We start from the raw sequence: 20,227 nt of genomic DNA on the forward strand, positions 1-20,227 counted from the left end.
AAATATGCATGTTTTTCTGAGGGTTGTTGAAGCCTATTCCATCCCTAAGCACAGAAGGTGAGAAGCGCTGGGGAATCCATGTGCCTCTCTAGAGCAGCTCTCAACCTACAAATTCCCAGCTGGATCACCCTTCAGGTGGGAGAATTCTGATGCACATGTTCTCAAAGTATGGTCCATGGATATCTGTTGGCCCTCAAGAAATTACTGCCATAATAACTTTAAAGTATTATTTGCCTTTTTCACTGTGTTGACATCTGTACTGACAGTGCAAAAACTATGGTGTGAAATTTGCCTTAGCAATCAGGCAGGGATATCTGCTGTACTAGTTGTACTGATTTTACTGGTAGTCATTGTATTCTCCTCCATCTTGGACTGATGAGGGAAAAAAGTCAGTTTCACTTAAAATGTCCTTCATGAAGCAGTAAAAAATTACATTTTATTAAATACTGACCTTTGAGTAGAAGTCATTTTATTATTCTATGTGAAAATGAGAACTACATATAAAGCAATTCTGTTCCATACTGAAGTATGACCGTTGTTTCAAAGAAAAGCACTTGTAAAACTTTGAATTGAAAGAACAAACTATGCTTATTCAGACTTGGGTACTTGGCAGACATTTTCCAAAATGAATGAAATCAGGCTGTTACTTCAAAGAAACCACTGACAGTATTTGTTGCCAATAATAAAATCTGAGCTTTCAGGAGAAAATTAGAATTTTTGAAAACTTATATCCACCACTGTGAGCTTGATGACTTCCCAAAGCTTAACTGCTTTTTCTGAGGACACAAATGGGGATAATAATGCAAGTGAATTTTTGAGGTTGTATAATTCAATATGTCAGCATTTGGAATATCTGCCTAACTCATTGAACCATTAATTTTCCTTTGACCAACACATGATCAAAATCAAATATGGCAAATATGGTAAAAGATTTGCTCAAAGAACAGGATAAAAACATTGATTTGAATGAAATAAGAATACAAAATGATCGTGTGATTTCAAACTTCACATTAAAACTAACCTTTAAGAAATTATCAATTGTCAAGTTTTAGTGTAATATCAAACAAGAATATACACAATTATCTGAGAATATTCATACATATATATATATATATATATATATATAAATAATTAAAATACTCTTCCTTTTTCGAACAACATAATTGGTTAAGTGTAGAAGTATTTCAACTAAAATATACAGCAAAAGATTGAACACAGAGGCATAAGTGAGAATCCATTTGTTTTCTATTAAACAAGATATTGAAAAAATTTGTAGAAATTATGAAGTATAATGACATCCTTCTCACACAGTTTTCTGTATTGGAAAATATAACAGCTTTTCATAAAATGTTTGCCATTTATTTAACATGTAATATATGTACTCATTTTTAAATTAATAAATACATTTTCTCAGTTTTAATTTCTAGTATGATGAATAATTTTAGATATAAGCCACACAAACTATAGCTTCTTGGGGTCCTCAATAATTAAGATGGTAAAAGTATATTGAGGTTAAAACATTTGAAAGCTGCTGTTTCTCATTATTTCTGAGTTTCCCAGTGGCATGCATCTCAAACTGCTCCCAGGGGTAACTTTCTTGATAATACACACTTTCTGGACTTAATTCACTTCCCTGTCTCACTTCTTCATTCCAAGACCACAGTTCATGGGATCACCTTCCAAGTAAACACCTTATATGCAAATTCTTATCTGAGGAAATCAAATGAGTCCCTCGAAGAACCAAGGGACAGAATATCATAGCCATTGAATTTAGCTCTTTCACTCCACAAAGAAGAAACTGAATGCCAGAGAGAGAAAATGACTTATCCCAGCCAGTGGTACCTGAATCCACAGATCCCAAGCATTTTCGTTAGCATCAGCTTTCTTAAAGGCAATACAGTCCCAAGGCCTCCCACATCTGTTCATCACTATCTTCCGATCATTATCATACAACATTGGAGAATAAGCATAGTTATGCCATGTTCATCCATTTTCATATTTGTCTCAGTATTTTAAGCACCCTTTAGTATAGTATCCTTGGGAAACTAGGGCATGAGACTTCCTCTGCTTCTAACCTTTGTTTTATTATCAGTCATTTCATGAACTCTAATGCCTGAGGTATCCTATATCTCTGAGAGATAGGAGGTCAAGTAAATGGGTAAAATATATGCTCCCTCCTTTCAAAGAGCTTAAAAATCTCATGTTCATCTTGTCATCCAAAATACATGGGTACTATATTCTAATCTTAGTTGAGTTTACTCACTGGATTTTTGTTTCTTTGTTCTGTTTCCTTTTAATTGGAATCTGTTTAAATAAAGATTTTTGTACATGAATCTGAGGGGCTGTAGGAATGAAAGAATAGACAGAGAAAATTATAACCAACCTTGATCTCTTTTCTTTCTTGGGACTTTCATTTTTTTTTCTTTCATTATTCCATGTGTGGGTATCTAACAACTAATGTTTATTCATCATCCATTCTATATCAGTACGTGTCCGTACATTTTGCAAGGGGTGGGGCTGGAATTCTTTCTGAGATTTTTGACTCCAGAAGTTGTACCATCACCCTCTCACTGTCAGAATAAGCAAGAGTCATAAGCCTAGCCCCAGTCACTTTTATTCTTGGAATTTTATTTAGTGTCAAATAAATTTATTTACTTACCTGAGTCTACCCATCTGGATGGATAGTCTGACAGCTCAGTTTAGATGGGTAGTTCAGTGGTTTCAAGCCTCGGAATTTCTATCCTGATCTGGCACCGTCCCTTTATAAAGTGAACTATTTATGTACCTTAGAATTATTCACTACTAATAAGACAGCACTGCAATACTCATGTCAACTATAAAAGGGTAAAAAATGTTCTTTAATTTAAAAAATATGAAGCATGTTAACTTTCTTTGGAATGAAGAGTTTAGAACTGATTTGGGACTTAGAGTCCTGAATAAAATTAATGTATTGGAAACAAATACCTTGCTCTCTTTCTACAATGTTCTTCTTGGAAGCCAAGAATTTTAACTGTTCAGGTGAAGTTTATATTATACTCAGGAGTTCACAATGGACTTCATTGACACGTCAACCTCAGTGGTAGACCTCTTTTTTTTTTCTTTTCTTATGAGCTCAAGGACTTATAGGAAGAAAATAATGTACAATAATTAAAAACTTCTGAGATTCCTGTTGGAAACCCACAGATGAACAGTAATTCCAAAGAATCAGGCATGTTATTTTCCCAGAAGTGTCTTAAGAAAAGTCTTTTCTTTTTCTAGTGGAAAAACCAACCAGGTATGCATAGCCATTGGAGTAGCTCCCTGCCGCATTCTGTATTGAGTATATTCAGAGCTGCTGAAGAGAATACACACGAATAGACAACATGACCCAAGAACTGAGTTGCCTTGGGAATAGGGATTAAGTCATATTGCCTGTGCATGCTAGAATTATGATTAGGTGGTATTCATTACTTGGTTTAAGTGGCAATGGTTTAGGACTTGGTTTGGATAAAATCTCCAAATAAAATTCTGATTCCAAGTGTAACTGAATACTTAACTTATATTAATTACTTCTTTAGCACACTGTATATTTTTTCATTCCAATTATAAGTTAAATACTCACTCACTCACTTTTTCATTCTTTTAATAGTTCTGAGTGCCTTTTATGTGCCAGGCATGGGCTCATTCTTGGGAATACCAATACAAATAAGACAGGGTCCTTGTGTCAAAGTGCTTACAAATTTCGTGAATATATACTTGCAGAAGAAAATATTAGATTAAATAGTATAAGAAAGAAATTTTAAAAAAGTAATCCTGTCTTGGGTACCAACTATTACATAGTATGAGACACTGCTAGTCTGGCTGAGAGGTCATACACATTGGTGCTTGTTTCTGAATGCAAGTTTAGTTGGGGCTATTTGTCAAGGGCCTCAGTACACCTGAAACTAATACAACATTTTAAATCAACTATATTTCAATAATTTTTTTAAACGTAGGTACAAATTAATTAATTAAAAATAAAAGCATGTGCATACAAAAAAGAGAGGAAATGTCAAGCAGGGGGATCTCTTTAGAGGCCAGCACCCACAAATTCATTATATCAAAGAATGAGACATGTGTTAGACTTCAAATGCTCCAGAACCATAAGGACTCCTGTGATTAGGCTGGATTCACTCAGATAATCTAGGATAGACAGCCTCCCCATCTCAAGGTCCTCAACTTTAATCATATCTGTAAAGTCCCTTTTGCCACATCAAGTAACATATTCATGGGTTCTGGAATTAGTATGTAGATATCTTTGGGGAAGCCATTATTCTAATACTACATACTATATTAGTCTACTTCCCTAAATTAAGATTGACACAAACGTTTTTCTTTGAATATTTGAGAATTACAGTACTAAATTCACTTTTCCATAATGCATGCCTAAGACTCTTTCTTTGTTTTGCAACTATACCAATCTATGCATTTCAATTCCATTCTGTTTCAAAGCTCAAATTAAATGACTGTCTCCATAAAGCCTTCCTCAAATATTTTATCCTTCATTAAACCTCCTCTCCCTGGAACTCCTTTCATACTTGATCACATTTGTCATGAAATGGCTCATTTTGTTTCATATGTGTCATTCTTTCCGTCACAGGATTTGTCAGCCCCTAAAGACAGGAAACCCATCCAAAAACACCCCTCTAACCTGGCTCATCTTTGTTCATGCCTCAACTTGGTAAAATCTTTCCTCCATAATTTTAGTCTCTTCATATTTAAGCCCATTCTACAATTTCAGTTTGAATATGCTTTCTAAAATGCCCTTTCCCATTTCCATTCAAAACTTTTAACAATGTGTCCTATTGCCTTTATAATAAAGAAAAAACTCTTTGGTCTTGGCAGTCAGTTCCCACCTTTCTTTTGTTACAACCTTTCTCTCCAAACTTGTAACATATTCATCACTCAACCTTCTGGAGGACACGTTTTCTTTTCTACTCAGAAAAGCCAGGTACATAACTACCTTTTCCTAGCCCTTTGATTTATGTGAATCCCAGTCTTTTAGGACAAGCATTCAATTGATTAATTATTAAGAATAAAGATTTCTATATGGCCCTCATTAAGACATATCTTCAAAACCTCACAAAACTCTTCAATAAAAGACTTCGTAAAACCCCACAGAAAACCTAAGGAATTTTAATATATTTAATGCTTATTTCACTTTTTATTTATTTTGAGAATATCAAAACATAACTATGACCAATATTTCAGACTTGCCCCTAATTCTTGTACTACTCATTCAATGTTTGTTTTATTTTGTTTTGAAAAATAATGCCATTGATATTCTGTAAAAATAAATACTAATAATAAAAACTCAAGAAATGTTGAAAAATGCAAAGATGAAAATATTTGGCCATCCAACTGAATATCTTTTTTGGAAAAATATCAATTCAGGTTTTCTGCCCATTTTTTAATCAGGTCGTTTGTTTTTTTGATATTGAGATGTGTGAGCTATTTATATATTTTTAATATTAACCTCTTATTGGTCATGGTTATATCATTTACAAATTTTCTCTCCCATTTAGTAGGTTGTCTTCATTTTGTCGATGGTTTTCTTTGCTGTTCAAAAGCTTTTAAGTTTAATTAGGTTCCATTTGTTTATTTTTACTTCTGTTTCTTTTGCCATAGGAGACAATATATATACATATATATATATATATACATACATATGTATATATATACACATATATATGTATATATATACACATATATATATATGGCTACAATTTATGAATTTATGCTAAAGAGTGTTCTGCCCATGTTCTCTTCTAGTTTTATGGTTTCATGTCCTCCCTTCCTTCCTTCCATCTTCCCTTCCTTCCTTTCTTTCTCTTTCTTTCTTTCTTTCTTTCTTTCTTTCTTTCTTTCTTTCTTTCTTTCTTTTTCATATGGATAACCAAATTTTCCAGCACCAGTTTCGAAAAGCTAACATTTTCCATTGAATTACCTTGGATCATTTATTGAAAGACAGTAGATCAAATATGTGTACTACCACTTCAGGACTCTCTTCTGTTTTAATCTTCTGTTTTAATCATCTATACATCTATCCTTATGCCAATATCACACTGTTTTGTTTATTATAGCTTTATAATAAAACTTAAAATCACATGGTATAAGAACGCCAACTTAATTTCTTTTCCAATAAGATTTTGCCCATTCTGTGTCCTTTGCACTTCCTTACAAAGTTTTAAATCAGCCTAGCAATTTCTATAAAACAAAACAAAACAAAAATATCCTTGCTGGGATTTTGACTGTGATCACGTTGAATCTATAGATCAATTTGGACAGAATTGATATCTTAACACTGTTGAGTCCTTCAATTCATGAGGACTCATTTGTTTGGGTCTTTCTAACTTTTCTTAGCAATATTCTATAGTCTTCAGTATAAATGTCATGTATACATTTTTGTACATTTATTTCTATTTATAATTTTCTATTTTATTTTACATGGTATATATTTTTTAATTACTGGCTTTCCCTGGTGGTTCAGTGGTTGAGAGTCCGCCTGCCGATGCAGGGGACACAGGTTTGTGCCCCGGTCTGGGAAGATCCCACATGCCACAGAACGGCTAGGCCCGTGAGCCATGGCCGCTGAGCCTGTGCATCCGGAGCCTGTGCTCTGCAACGGGAGAGGCCACAACAGTGAGAGACCCGCGTACTGCAAAAAAAAAAAAAAAAAAAAAATTACTGTCAATTGTTTGTTACAAGTATAGAAATAAAACTAATTTTTGTGTATTAACCATGTACCCTACAGTCTTGATAAGCTCACTTATTTGCTCCAAGTGCTTTTTTTTGTAGACTTTTAAGGATTTTCTACATAGATGATCATGCCATCTGTAAGGATTGTTTTACACTTCCTTTCTAATCTGGATGCAATTTTCCCCTTGTCTTTTCATACTGACTGTGATCCCCCAGTACAATGTTACTCCAGAAGTAGTAAAGGGGGCAAATTTTTTGGTTCTTTACTTTAGGGAGAAAGTATTCAGTCTTTAGGTAGCTACAGGTGTTTTTGTAGGTGCTCTTTACTAGGTCATTAGCTTTCTGTAAGTTTTTTATCATGATAAGTATTGAATATTGTAAAATCCCTTTTCTGCATTTATTGGGTTATTAATGTGGTTTTTGTTTTTTAGTCTGTCAATATGGTTAAGTACATCAACTGAGTGTTAAATGTCAAACAACTGTTGCGCCTTGCTGTGATGAAATTGGTCATGATATCTTGAACTTTTATAAATTAAATTTTTGCATTCAATTTGATAACTTTGTTTAAAGGGTGGTTGCATCTATTGGGTTGGCCAAAAAGTTCATTTGGGTTTTCCATAATATCTTACAGAAAAAACCTGAATGAACTTTTTGGCCAACCCAATATATTTATGAGACATTGGTCCATAGTTTTGGCTTTTTTTAATGTCTTTATTTGGTTTTGGTCTCAAAGCCATGCTAGCTACTCAAAATTAGTTAAGAAGAGTTTTCTATTTTCTTTAAAAGTTATGTATTACTTATATCCTCATTAGAATTCAGGGATCAGCAAACTTCTGTAAAAACATAGACAATATATAAATGAATAGACATGGCTGTGTTCCTATAAACTTTATTTGTGGATGCTGAAATTTTAATTACATATAATGTTCACATGTTAGGAAATGCAATTCTTCTTTTGATTTTTTTTGCCATCATTGAAAATTGTAATAACCCTTCTTTGCTTAGGGGATGTAGAAAAACAAGTGATGGGCTGGATTTGGCCCACAGGTCATAGTTTGTCAAACAATGTATTCACCAGTGAAATCATTCTGGGTCTGGGGTTTTCTTATAGGAAGGTTTTTAACTTCACATTCAGTGAGATTTGGGCTATCACAATCCAACAGATGTAGGGCTATTCAGGTTACCTAATTCATTTTTTAGTAAGATTTAATACTTTGTATTTTTCAAAGGATAGAATAAAAAATGTTATAGCTGTTTATTTTTATTAACCAAAGTCCATGTTATAAAATTTTAAAATATGTCCACTTTTTTCAGTGCTGGCTTTTCCTGGTTTCATTCATCAAATATTCTTTAATATCATCTTACTTTATTGAGTCAAAACTTCAGTTATTTATTTCTATTTCAGCTCACACATGAAGGGAACATGATGTGATGAAAAACCACTGGGCATAGAGCCAGGAGGCTGAAGTTTTAGTTCTATAAGCTGGGTGACCTTGAGCAAGTCATCAATTTGCATGAACTGCTGTATCCTCACTCATGACGTGGCAATTGGGTGAAGCAATCACCACAGTCTCCATTAGCTCTGAAGTCTATGCCGCAGCATCTGTACATATCTGTAATATATGTGGGAACTGAACAAATGCTATGGCAGAAGTAATACCTCCCTTACAGATTGCTGAGAGGATTAGATAAGCACACAGCTCAGGTGGACAGAGCATGGCCCTTGGTAATCACTGTGTAAGTGTCTTATAGCACCTACCCAGTGTTTCATTAACCAAGTCTTGTTTAATTCCCTTTTCTCTTCAGTTGTCACTTTTCCAATTTTTAAATGAGGAACTTGGATTAAGTAGATGATATTCAGTGAGTCATTACTAAATTCTGCTCTGATTTTTGTTTCAAAGCTTCTATATATCCAAAAATTGTAATTACTGAATTACATTACTTTTGCACTTTAAAATAATTACAGACCAGGGGTTTCCCTGGTGGCGCAGTGGTTAGGAGTCCGCCTGCCAATGCAGGGGACACGGGTTCGTGCCCTGGTCCAGGAGGGTCCCACATGCTGCGGAGCAGCTGGACCCGTGAGCCATGGCCGCTGAGCCTGTGCGTCCGGAGCCTGTGCTCTGCAACGGGAGAGGCCACAACAGTGAGAGGCCCGCGTACCGCCAAAAAAAAAAAAAATAATAATAATAATAATAAATAATTACACACCAGCATCCATATGTAAATCTTTCACCCTAGTTCTTACATATGCGCTAAGACCAGAATGTTCAGGGCCTTTGGGGACAAGATCCGAGGTAGGGCTTGTCATGCCCAAAACTGTCAGCTAAGGGTTTCCCTAAGTTGTTTCTTGTACTCCAGGGGTAAGCGTGGTGAGAAGGGCTATATTTCTGCTAAAAATTTACCTAATTTTTTTTAAAAAGAAAGGATATGTTCCAATATTCCAATTGAAATGTGCAGACTGCAGTTGATGCCAATTTAGCTTTGCATCAATTAAAGTTTGCTTTAATTTTGCTAATGTTTGCTTTTTCTAATGATCAAAAGTAAATTCTGCTTTGTAGAAAAGTGCAAAGATGAAAACTTCCCTCAGGAATACCTGCAGTGCTCAGGCCAGTGACCTAAATATACAAAGCAGGTGGGTCCTCAGAGAACAAAGTGGATGGATGGTATGAAAGGGAGGATATAGGCAAACAGAAAATGTCTGCAAGTCACATTTAGTTCCTGGCTGTCAGTTTGTAATCTTTCAGGTAAAATAATTTTTTCTGGTCATAGACAACCACTGTTAAAAATTTAATGTGTGTTCTTTCATTCTTTATTTATATACATAAATTTTATGTTTATATGTTTAATTTTTTAACAAAAATTGTATATGGAGGAACAACTCTGTCTTGCTTAGTTCACTTAGGGTACCATGAACACTTATTCATGTCATTAAATAATCTTTAAACACATGGTGTTAATGGCTGCACCATTTTTAACACATACCTTTATTTAATGATTTTGTCTTTTGGGACATTTAGGTTTTTTCCCTCAAAATGTGCTGAAAGGCCTGAATAAAGGCTTCGAGGTGACTTCGTTCCAAAACTATTCTCCCTGTCCTTTTCCACTTAGATCTGTATGGACCCTTGAAGAAGCATGGTCTCTTGCAGGCAGGGGCCTTCCGCTCTGGCATTTATGAAATCGAGGGTCAGCTTTTAGCTTACACGCATGCGCAAGTTCTGATGGAAGGCGACCGCTTCACATTTACGTTTTGTTACCAAATACTTGCCTAAATATTTGATAAAACTTGGAAATTGCTAAAGGACAGAAAATATCACTGATTTATTTATGTCCTACCTGGAAGTTTCTTTATATAAATTTGAGTTTATTTCAAGTAGAATAAAAACGTCCCGACAGCACTGCAAATGCACCTCTTGCTTTCTATTCACTCTGCAGAACAAGCGCAGCGACTTCAAGCTGTTTGGTCTGAGCCTTTTCTCTCCCTGCTCCTAACCCGCTCTACATTATTCTAAAAACAGATCTGTGATCTCGTCACTCTTTTGTTCCCTGACCACCAGTGACTCCTCACCATTCACAGAATTAGCCAGGCAGTAAGGGCCCTTTATTTGAGGCTCCAAACTACTTTTGAAGCCTTATTTCCCAATTTCCCCTTCACAATTTGTTTGTTACAGGCAAACTGACATACTGTTTACTAACTGCCTGCCTTGTGTCAGGTGGGTTCCATATAGTATCGGGTTTTTTTTTAAATAAATTCATTTATTTATTTGTTTGTTTTTATTTTTGGCTGCGTTGGGTCTTCGTTGCTGCACGCGGGCTTTTTCTAGTTGTGGTGAGCGGGGGCTACTCTTCGTTGCGGTGCGCAGGTTTCACTGCAGTGGTTTCTCTTGTTGTGGAGCACGAGTTCTAGGCACGCAGGTTTCAGTAGTTGTGGCACTCAGGCTCAGTAGTTGTGGCTTGAGGGCTCTAGAGTGTAGGCTCAGTAGTTGTGGCACCTGGGCTTAGTTGCTCCGCGGCATGTGGGATCTTCCCGGGCCAGGGATCGAACCCATGTCCCCTGCAATGGCAGGTGGATTCTTAACCACTGCGTCACCAGGGAAGCCCCTATATAGTATCTTGCATACCTACACCAACCCTGCAAAGTGTCACTGTTATCTTGATTTTGTGTACCAGGAAACTGAGACTCTGTGTAAGGGAAAGTCCTGAATTTCCAGTTTTTCCACTCTACCCTCTTTCTTCTGATTTACTCTTTAGAGATTTCTAACTGGCCTTTCGCTTTTCTGTGTCTAAGCTCTTTCTCCAGCTGCCTGCCTTCCCTGTCCTTCTTTGGTTCCCTCCCTGTTGAAATCCTGTTCATTCTGCAAGGTTCTACTATCAGTACCCAGTCCAGTCCCTTGCACGCAGCAGATGCTCAATAAGAGTAATTAGATGAACATTTGCTGTATTTTTGCCAAAACATCTTCAGATCGTAGGAGGCAGCAATGAATGTCTTTTCCCCCATAGTGCCTGCACATAGTAGACAGTTAGGAAAGAGCTTATTTAAAAAAATGAAATCCCCGTACCTCCTGGAACAAAAAGTCTGCAGGGCTTTGTACCTCCTGGGGTGTCCAAGACCCCATGTCAGAAATGTATGTTTAGGCAGCAGGAACACACGTAAGGCAGGAGAATATGAAAGTACACTGGAAATGTTTCCTAGTTGGGTCAATTCCAATTTGGCAAAAACAGGCGTACCGCTTTTTCTCCAGGGCTCTTTCCCCTAACATCACTTATTAATGCTAATTAGTCAGGGGTATGCTGTGATGCAGAACACTTGCGACCCACGAGAATTAGAGAGACTGTCATTTCTCAAAAGACCCATGAAAGGCAGAAAGAATAAGTAATGTAGAAGGAGGTAGGGAAAGAGGAACTTCTCTCCAAAAAATTGCCCTGAAATAAGTGCAAGTAAAAATAAATCCACATATAAAACAACTGTACAAATGTTAACAGTATTTTCACAGCTGGGTTTCTTTGCCTAAAATACTTAGCACTTACTTTAGAAAACTCTCTTCTAAACAGGAATGGTCTGACTGATCACAGAAGCTGAACTATGATGGAACTCTGACTTTGAACTTCACTTTTGCCCAGATGGGAATAAAAAGGTGACTTTTTATAAGCAAGGACCTTAATCGTCATGAATCCACCTCAGGCTGTGGTGAGTGACCTTTATCTCACAGATGAGGACGTTGATATAGGGCTCAGTTCAGGAAACTACATTCATAACATTCAGCGTATTTATATCTAGATTAGGACTCTGGATTTAGAACGCTGGAAAACACCAACTTTGTTTCCATCGCAGCGCAAACATCCCACTTGAATAACTAACTGCCCCGTCACTCATCACAGCAGGATTAGTGGTCTTCTAAAAGGATCTGCATTCACATTCCTGGTATTTATTTCCTGAAGATATTAAGAGGGTATGCTATGGTCTTTGGTTTCAAAGACCAATGCCATAGAACATGACTAATCATTATGACGCACTTTTAGGGACTCTCCCCTTAGAAATGCCACCCAAACAGCAGGCCAATGTGCTATGCACACATTAATAAAAATACATGCTTCCTCTCCAGATGACTATGACAGAAGCTATACTCGTGAATATGCTGGCTAAATAAAAAATACTATAAAGGACTGTAAAGATTAAAATGTTATGTTAATGATGTCAACTCTCATTTATTTATTTCACAAATATTTCATGAGTGACAGAACTTCCATGTGTCAGAGTAGTAGCTATTGGAATATACAAGTGGAAATAGACAAGGGCCATGTTTTGATAAGCTTGCAATCACCATTCTTATCACCTAATGGAATATTTCATTTAGTATTTTTTTAGCCAAAACACAGGACTCTTCAAAATTACCAAAATACATGCATATTGTTATAATTATATATATTATATACATATATGTATACACACATACATACTTAGTGAGAAAATAGTAAACACAAGCAATTATTCCTTCTTGGTCAAATTGAGAAAATATTCTTCATGCTTATAGCCCCTGGTGATCACCAGCTTGAATTGGTGTAGTGCAAATTACTTACATCACTTCACTGCACTGTCCCATTTCCCTGCCTAGGTCATAAGCCCTGACTGCCAGGGTCTCTTCCTGACTCATCTGTGTGCCCTCAGTGTCTCATACATGCCTCACACTTCCTAGTCATGCAGGCAGGTTTGGCTGAAGGAAGATGTCATCAGTTAAGGAAACATGAAGTTGACAACAAACTGAACACAAAAGTCAAATGTGAATGTGCTGGCTTTTATTGTTTGTTTGTTTTTTTAATTATCATAGACTAACACTGACTTTCTTTGGTGTACAGTTGTATGCATTTTAACGTACTTACAGATCTGTATAACCACTGCTGTGACCAGGATACAGAATGGTTCCATCAACTCTCAAAACACCTCCCTCATGTTATTCCTTTATTGGCATACTCTCCCTCCACCCACAACCTCTGGCAAACACAGATCTGTTCTCCATCACTGTAGGTTTATCTTTTGAGACAGGCTTCTTTCTCTCATCATACTGCCTGAGATTCATCCAAGTTGTTGTGTGTATCAATAGTCTGTCCTTTTTATTGCTGAGTAGTGATGCATCATATGGTATACCACAGTTAGTTCATCCTTTTACACACTGAAGGATATCTGAGTTGCTTCCATTTTGGGGATACTACGTAATAGGCTGCTTATGAACATTTGTGTACCAGTTTTCATGTGAACATAAGTTTTCAATTACCTAGTGCAAATACCCAAGAGCAGGATTGTTGGGTCATAAGTTAAGTGTATATTTAACTTTATAAGAAGCTGCTAAACCGTTTTCCAAGTTGGCTGGACCATTTTTCAATCACACGATGTGAGTTTAAGGCACTCCACATCCTTGCCAACACTTGGTATGGTCAGTAATTTTCATTTCAGATATTCTAATAGGTGTGTAGTAGTATCTCATCATGGTTTAAATTTGCATTATCCTAATGCCTTATGGTAATGAACACCTGTTTTTCATGTGCTTATTTTCTATTTCTATATTTTTTTGGTGAAACATCTGTTCACATCCTTTCCCCATTTTTAATTGGATTCCTTAATGTTGAGTTTAAGAGTTCTTTATTCTGGTTACAAGTCCTCTGCTGGATATGTGATTTGAAAACGTTTTCTCCTAGTTTGTGGCTTGTCTTTTTTACTCTCTTGACAATGATTTGGCAAAGTGAAGTTTTTAATTTTAATAAAGACCAATTTTTCCTTTTATAGATTGTGTTTTTGTTATCATTTCTAACACTTCAACTAACACCAGATCATGAAGATTTTCTCCTGTTTGCTTCTAAAACTTATGTTTTTATGATGAATGAATTGAATTTTGATGAATAAAGGAAATGAGGTACTTCATAATAGATTTCCTTCTTTTTTTTTTTTTTTTTTTTTGGGTGGTACGTGGGCCTCTCACTGCTGTGGCTTCTCCCGTTGTGGAGCACAGGCTCCGGATGTGCAGGCTCAACGGCCATGGCTCACAGGCCCAGCCGCTCCACGACATGTGGGATCTTCCCGGACCGGGGCACGAACCCGTGTCCCCTGCATCGGCAGGCAGACTCTCAACCACTGCGCCACCAGGGAAGCCCGGTTTCCTTCTTAATGTTGTAGTTTGCTCCTCCTAATTCTACGGAGTTACCGGAGACTTTTAGACAGACAGCATGTCTGTGAATGACTCTTTCCTCACATAGAGGACTGCCGTCTGTTGTCTACAATTTAATAATTTTTTAAAAATCTGATAAACAAGTTTTTTGTGTATGTCAGATGCATTTGGTGACTACACCTGATCTGAACCAGCGTGAGAGTATTATTAGTCTTTATTTCTCTCTCTTAATGTGACCTTTATACATTCTGTTACAGAACTCTTTGCGTGTTAATTAGGACCCAAACTGGCATATTACCTAATATTCAATATATGGACTGTACAACCCTACTTACTAACATCTGAAAAAATATGAATTCTGTAACATAAGCGTTACAGGAAGAGGAAGGTGTACCTGAAATTTAAAGGTCTCTCGTGACATGATAGTTCCTGTAGTGGCTACAGGAAACCTCTTCCTCGGGCCTCTCCTCATTCTTGTCACAAGTTCTCACTACTGTGACCGAGGATAGGAATAAGGGACATTACATACAGTGCTTTATTCAACCTGAACGAATATGTCTTCCCTTGTAACAAAGGAGGATTTATGATACTTTTCCCATTTTTCTTTGTGGTAGTAAATAAAAATACTGACCAGTCAGCCCCCTAATATCAAGGAAGGCCTTTATTTTCGCATTATGGTGTGTACGTGTACACACATGTGTGAGTTAGAAACAGGATGGCAGACATGGATCAGGCTCAAACATGGACACCTCAGCCCTCTCTCTACTCGCCAGGACGGGGATGCTGTGTGCCCATCAGGGGAGCCTGAAACACGTGTGATGTGACTTGAGACAGTGTCTGGCACATAGCAAAGGCCCGATAAAGTTAGTCAAAGGTCTTGCTGACCACAGTACCTTGTCATTTCAAGTGTAGCAGTACCTGGAATTTTCTATCAGAAACTCAGCCCATTAGACTAAGGATGCCTTCTTCTGGGGTAGGTTGAGGGGAAATCAGAGACTCCCCAGCTCTGCAGCGTGCCACTTTATCATCCCTTTGGCCCTAGTGGAAGACACACTGTCTTTCCTCCTCATTTACTGCTACAAAGATTACAGTGAGGGCCCATGATCTGAGTCCATCCTGTGTCTGAAACCAAGTACACCGTGAGGAAGTTCAGGAACTACTCTCTCTCTAGACTTCTAGAAGCTTATCTCCAGACTTAAAAATTAAAGAGAATAAAACCAGGAGCCAGGAGTAACAAGAAAGAGGGATATGGTTTTCCATTTCTTTCAGTTATGTACTTTTGTCTTGTGGAGTTCAATTTGCAGAAAAGCAGTTAGACAGAGGCAGGGTCGGTTCAGGGGCAAGGCCATATTTAGAAGCTCAAAATGCTTGTTTTTGTGGTGCCAAAGGAATCTACACTTCTTCTTTCTTCCCAAAAGAAAACAGAAGCTCATTATCCTGACAGAGGAAGTCCAGAAGTTTTTAGGTGGAGATTAAACTCTATTCTCAAACACTGATGCTCCTGTTGAGCTTCTTGGTTAAGAGATTTTAATAGGTTTTAAAAATGGTTAGCATGCTACATCGGTCTGCTTTCTAAATAATTTAGAGAACTTGTGACCTGGAGCTTTCATGGAGTTGATGTAACTGTTCTGGAAATCTCTTGACTTGAACTTGAGACTCACTTTCATACAGCTGCAATACGTCCACCGTCAACAGCAGTCTGTACCCAGAAAGCAGGAGGGGAAATGGCGGGGGTGGGGGGTGGGGGGGAAGACATCCTCAAATAATTCTTTCTTAGGCTGCAGTTCTACACATTGACCACCAGGTGTCTGTCTTCACACAAGCAGTCTTGCTTGTGTGATTTACTACTTGACTGCCAGATTCTTTTTAAGACTAAAGCAATTTTTCTAGATGTTGGTACAAGTGGATATACATGTGCACATATAAAGTGAAGTCTCAGAGCCAAACTAAAAAATTTGCAATTCCTCATCTAAGTAGGAGTAATCAATCGAACCTTGTGTTTATCTTCGGATGTTGTTTAGGAGAACTAATTGAGGCAAGTTACGTGACCAATGGGTTTGGGAAATGGTGAAAAAAAAAAATATATATATATATGTCCTCTTCCAAAATATCATCTGGTGTTTGTAAAATTCAATGTTTTTAGCAAGCAAACAGGTTTGTTTATGTTCCCAGGAACATTTCTTTTGGTAAAATTAGACACATTCTCTTCTGAGCTGGCTTCTTACTCCATAGTGAAATGGGATGGTTCAGTTTCTGCCTTAGCAGAATTTCAGTTTCAATCCTTGGCCCTGATACGGTTGACAAATCTCTCTCTCTTTGTGCAAGAATGAGATTTGATTTCTTTCTTCCCAGAATTGGGAGTGACATTGTAATAGTTACCTAATCTGATAACCTTAGAGGGGTCTGGAATGCACAAATGATGCCCTTGAGTCCATGCGACGGGAGTGCTGCTCTTGCAGTCGCCTGATTGAGCAGTTTCATGGTTATCTCTTTATATCTCCCTCTCCATTTATTTATTTAGTCAGTTACAAAGAGAATAGTTACCATCAATTTAGGAGTCTCCCCCCTTGACTCTTGCTGACCAACATGGAGGTTTCTGAGAGCCCTAGAAGTCCTTGTTTATGCTTTAATTAAATTGTACACAGACATGACTAAAACAATCAACTAGTCCAGGAGATATACCTTAAGAGAAAGAACTGCACTATCCTGTACAACCACTTCACTGGGGTCTTGGGAGGGAGAGGAGATAATTATTTTGTATATCAAAGTACAGTGTTGAACCTGAAGACTTCCTTTTCTGTCATTGTTGCTAACTTTTGTTTGGTTTTGTTTATTTTTTGTTTTTGTTTGTTCATTATTTTTGATACCTTTAGGACATTAAAATCAGTTTATCTAGCAAGGTGTTTGTAGCGGGAGCAAAACAAGCCCTCAGGGTTGTGTTCTCATCAATGCTGTCTGTCATTTCTAGTCCCTTAAATATTTTTAGCTATATTTATTACAACTCATTTTCCTCCCAAATTTTGTGTTTAATAACACCATTTTTTATGTCATCTGTTTACCAATTCAACCAATGCTTATTTACTACTTACAATTACTACAATGTTTATTTACTATTTACTACTTACTGTGAACTTCATGCTGTGGATAAAATAAAAATGACTAAGAACCAGTCCAATGACTAGTTGACTACAATGACTGGTTGACTACAAAAAATGACTACACCAGTAAATAGAATTTTGCCATTTATTTCCTAAATATACTTGTGGTATAAAACAAATTTCTGCTTTTCAGTCATGTAACACTCAACATATAGTTGTTATGTATAGAGAGCATTGTTATTCAAATATGTGAAATATTGAGTCATATTACAGTGGAGATAAAACACAGTGAACTGCTTGTTTACATAAAATTACTATGCAGATGATCTCTCCAATATTATTTAAACTAATATATGCAAACAGAGACAAGGATTGTTATACCCATTCTAAAAGGGGAAATAGAAATTCACTTTGTAAAATTAATTTCACTTGGCTTCAGTTGTCTGGATATAATTATTTTACTTTTATTATTACACTTAAGTCATTACATCTGTCTCCAAAATGTTCTGGAATGGAAGAATTAACAGGAAGCAAGTTCTGCAAATGAAACCCCTTTCTCTCCAAGCATAGGATCCATGGTGATGAATGAACATAGAAGAAGAAATAAAAGCAGCACAAAACTGGAAGGAAGAACTCTAAAGGCTTAGGTGAACCTTGGCTAGAATGAAATGGAGAGGATCCATCTCTGTTTCCTCTGAAAACCATTCTTAAAAATCCCAGAGTAGGGCTTCCCTGGTGGCGCAGTGGTTGAGAGTCCGCCTGCCGATGCAGGGGACACGGGTTCGTGCCCCGGTCCGGGAGGATCCCACGTGCCGCGGAGCGGCTGGGCCCGTGAGCCATGGCCGCTGAGCCTGCGCGTCCAGAGCCTGTGCTCCAAAACGGGAGAGGCCACAGCAGTGAGAGGCCCGCGTACCGCCAAAAAAAAAAAAAAAAAAAAAAAAAAAAAAAAAAAAAAAAAAAAAATCCCAGAGTACATGTTACAGCAATAGTAAAAAGACCAAATGAATGGGATTTTCTTTTTCCACTAGGTAAGAAAAAACAGTGGAGAGAAATTTGCATTTTTTGAAGACATCAAATCTGGGCCAGTTACTCTGATTTGAAAAAGAACCAAGAAGGGCTGTGCTACTTTGTAAAACTGTGAAAATAAGCAGGAAGGGCCCCTGTAAAGTCTGTACAGGGTCAAGGAAATTTAGCTTCATTTATTTGCTGTACTTTGGCTAATTTGCCAACTGTAAGCTTTTGCATTCATCTTACTATTTCCCATTTAAGAAGGTCATTCATGAATTCATTCAATTAATGTCAGTCAGCATTTAATAATGGACAGGTAAATGAATAGAAGTGGGTCTGACCTTCAAGCTATTCTGTGTCTAATGAGCTAGTACATGGATTCCTCAACTCACCAAAATTATAACATTATGAATTTATAGTGATAGGAACTCAACTCTAGCAACTCAGAGAGTTCATTCTTACTATCATACACTAGGGAGTATTTGAGCTTGGTCTTAGGTTATAACTAGCTTTTGGTCAGCCATGAGGTGCGGAAAGGTATTTTAGGGGAAAATGAAGAATACCATGAAAATATAGACAACATGGAATTATATTCTTGGGAAAAAAGTATAAAATAGAGTAGCTAGAGCATGTGTGTATGGGACAAAAGTGGCAAGAGATTAAGATGAAAAGGTAAATTGAAAAATGTTATGATAGTTCTTGATACCGTGAATAGGCTCATAGAACTTACTATGTAATAGCTACATTCAGAAAATGCTTTTTCAAAAAAAATGTTTCATGACTATCACTTGGGATTCTTTAGGATGTAAGCAACTGAACACCTAGCACAGATGGCTCAAGCAGAAAGAGAATTTTTTGGTTTGCATAAATGAGAAAGCTCATAGGTTGACTTAAGGCACTGTTTGAATTCAGTGACCAAATGGCATCACCAGGATTCATCTCTCTGGGAGTCTGAGGTTGGCTCTATTCTCAGGCTCCTGGTGGTAATGTCTCACCTTGCCCTGCTGCCATGACCTCAAAGGCACATTATCAAACACCCAGCTAGAAAACCTCATCTCCTGATAGCTAAATGACCATGTAGGCAATGAGTCCCTCACTTGGCCACACACCAAGTCTTGAAGCAAACACTGTGGTCAAGGTAATGGGACGCACTGTTGTTTCTTTAGCAGAAGACATAGACTCCACCCCTGTAGCCTGGGCTGTGAGAAGACATGATGCACTCAAAGCACTGTGGCCAAAGAAAGAGGAGTCCTTTTTGAGCCACAAGACAAAACTAAGTCCCTGAGAGGTGAAGGGACTCACTAGGAAGTTCTCTCCCTGCTGGCACACCACCAGGGGAGCCTTCTAATTCCCAGTCTCTTGCTGTTGTATGCTGTCATTTTAGAATAACCCTAAACACTGACCACTAGGGATTTTTGTCAAGGATGTGATATGGCCAGATCTACTTTCAGGAAGGAGATTTGTGGCAGTTTGGAAGACAGACTGAAGGTGAGGGAAACCATGGGCAGGATGAGAGGCTAGGAAGATTTCCTTGTCTGAAGGATGGCAGGGCCAGTGCACCAGCAGGGAGAGGGCGAGCAAGAAAGGCATATCCAAGGTAGCATCAAGGGATCTTAAATGGATTTAATGATGAGGGAGAAGAAAACACACCTCATGTTCCTTGTCACCCTGAAAAGTGTATTAACGATCAATTTGATATTTCCTTAATCTCTTTCATATGGGTCAGTCATTCATTTAATACATCGCTCA

Source organism: Phocoena sinus, chromosome 1, assembly GCF_008692025.1.
Source record: "Phocoena sinus isolate mPhoSin1 chromosome 1, mPhoSin1.pri, whole genome shotgun sequence".
NCBI classification, from domain to species: Eukaryota; Metazoa; Chordata; class Mammalia; order Artiodactyla; family Phocoenidae; genus Phocoena; species Phocoena sinus.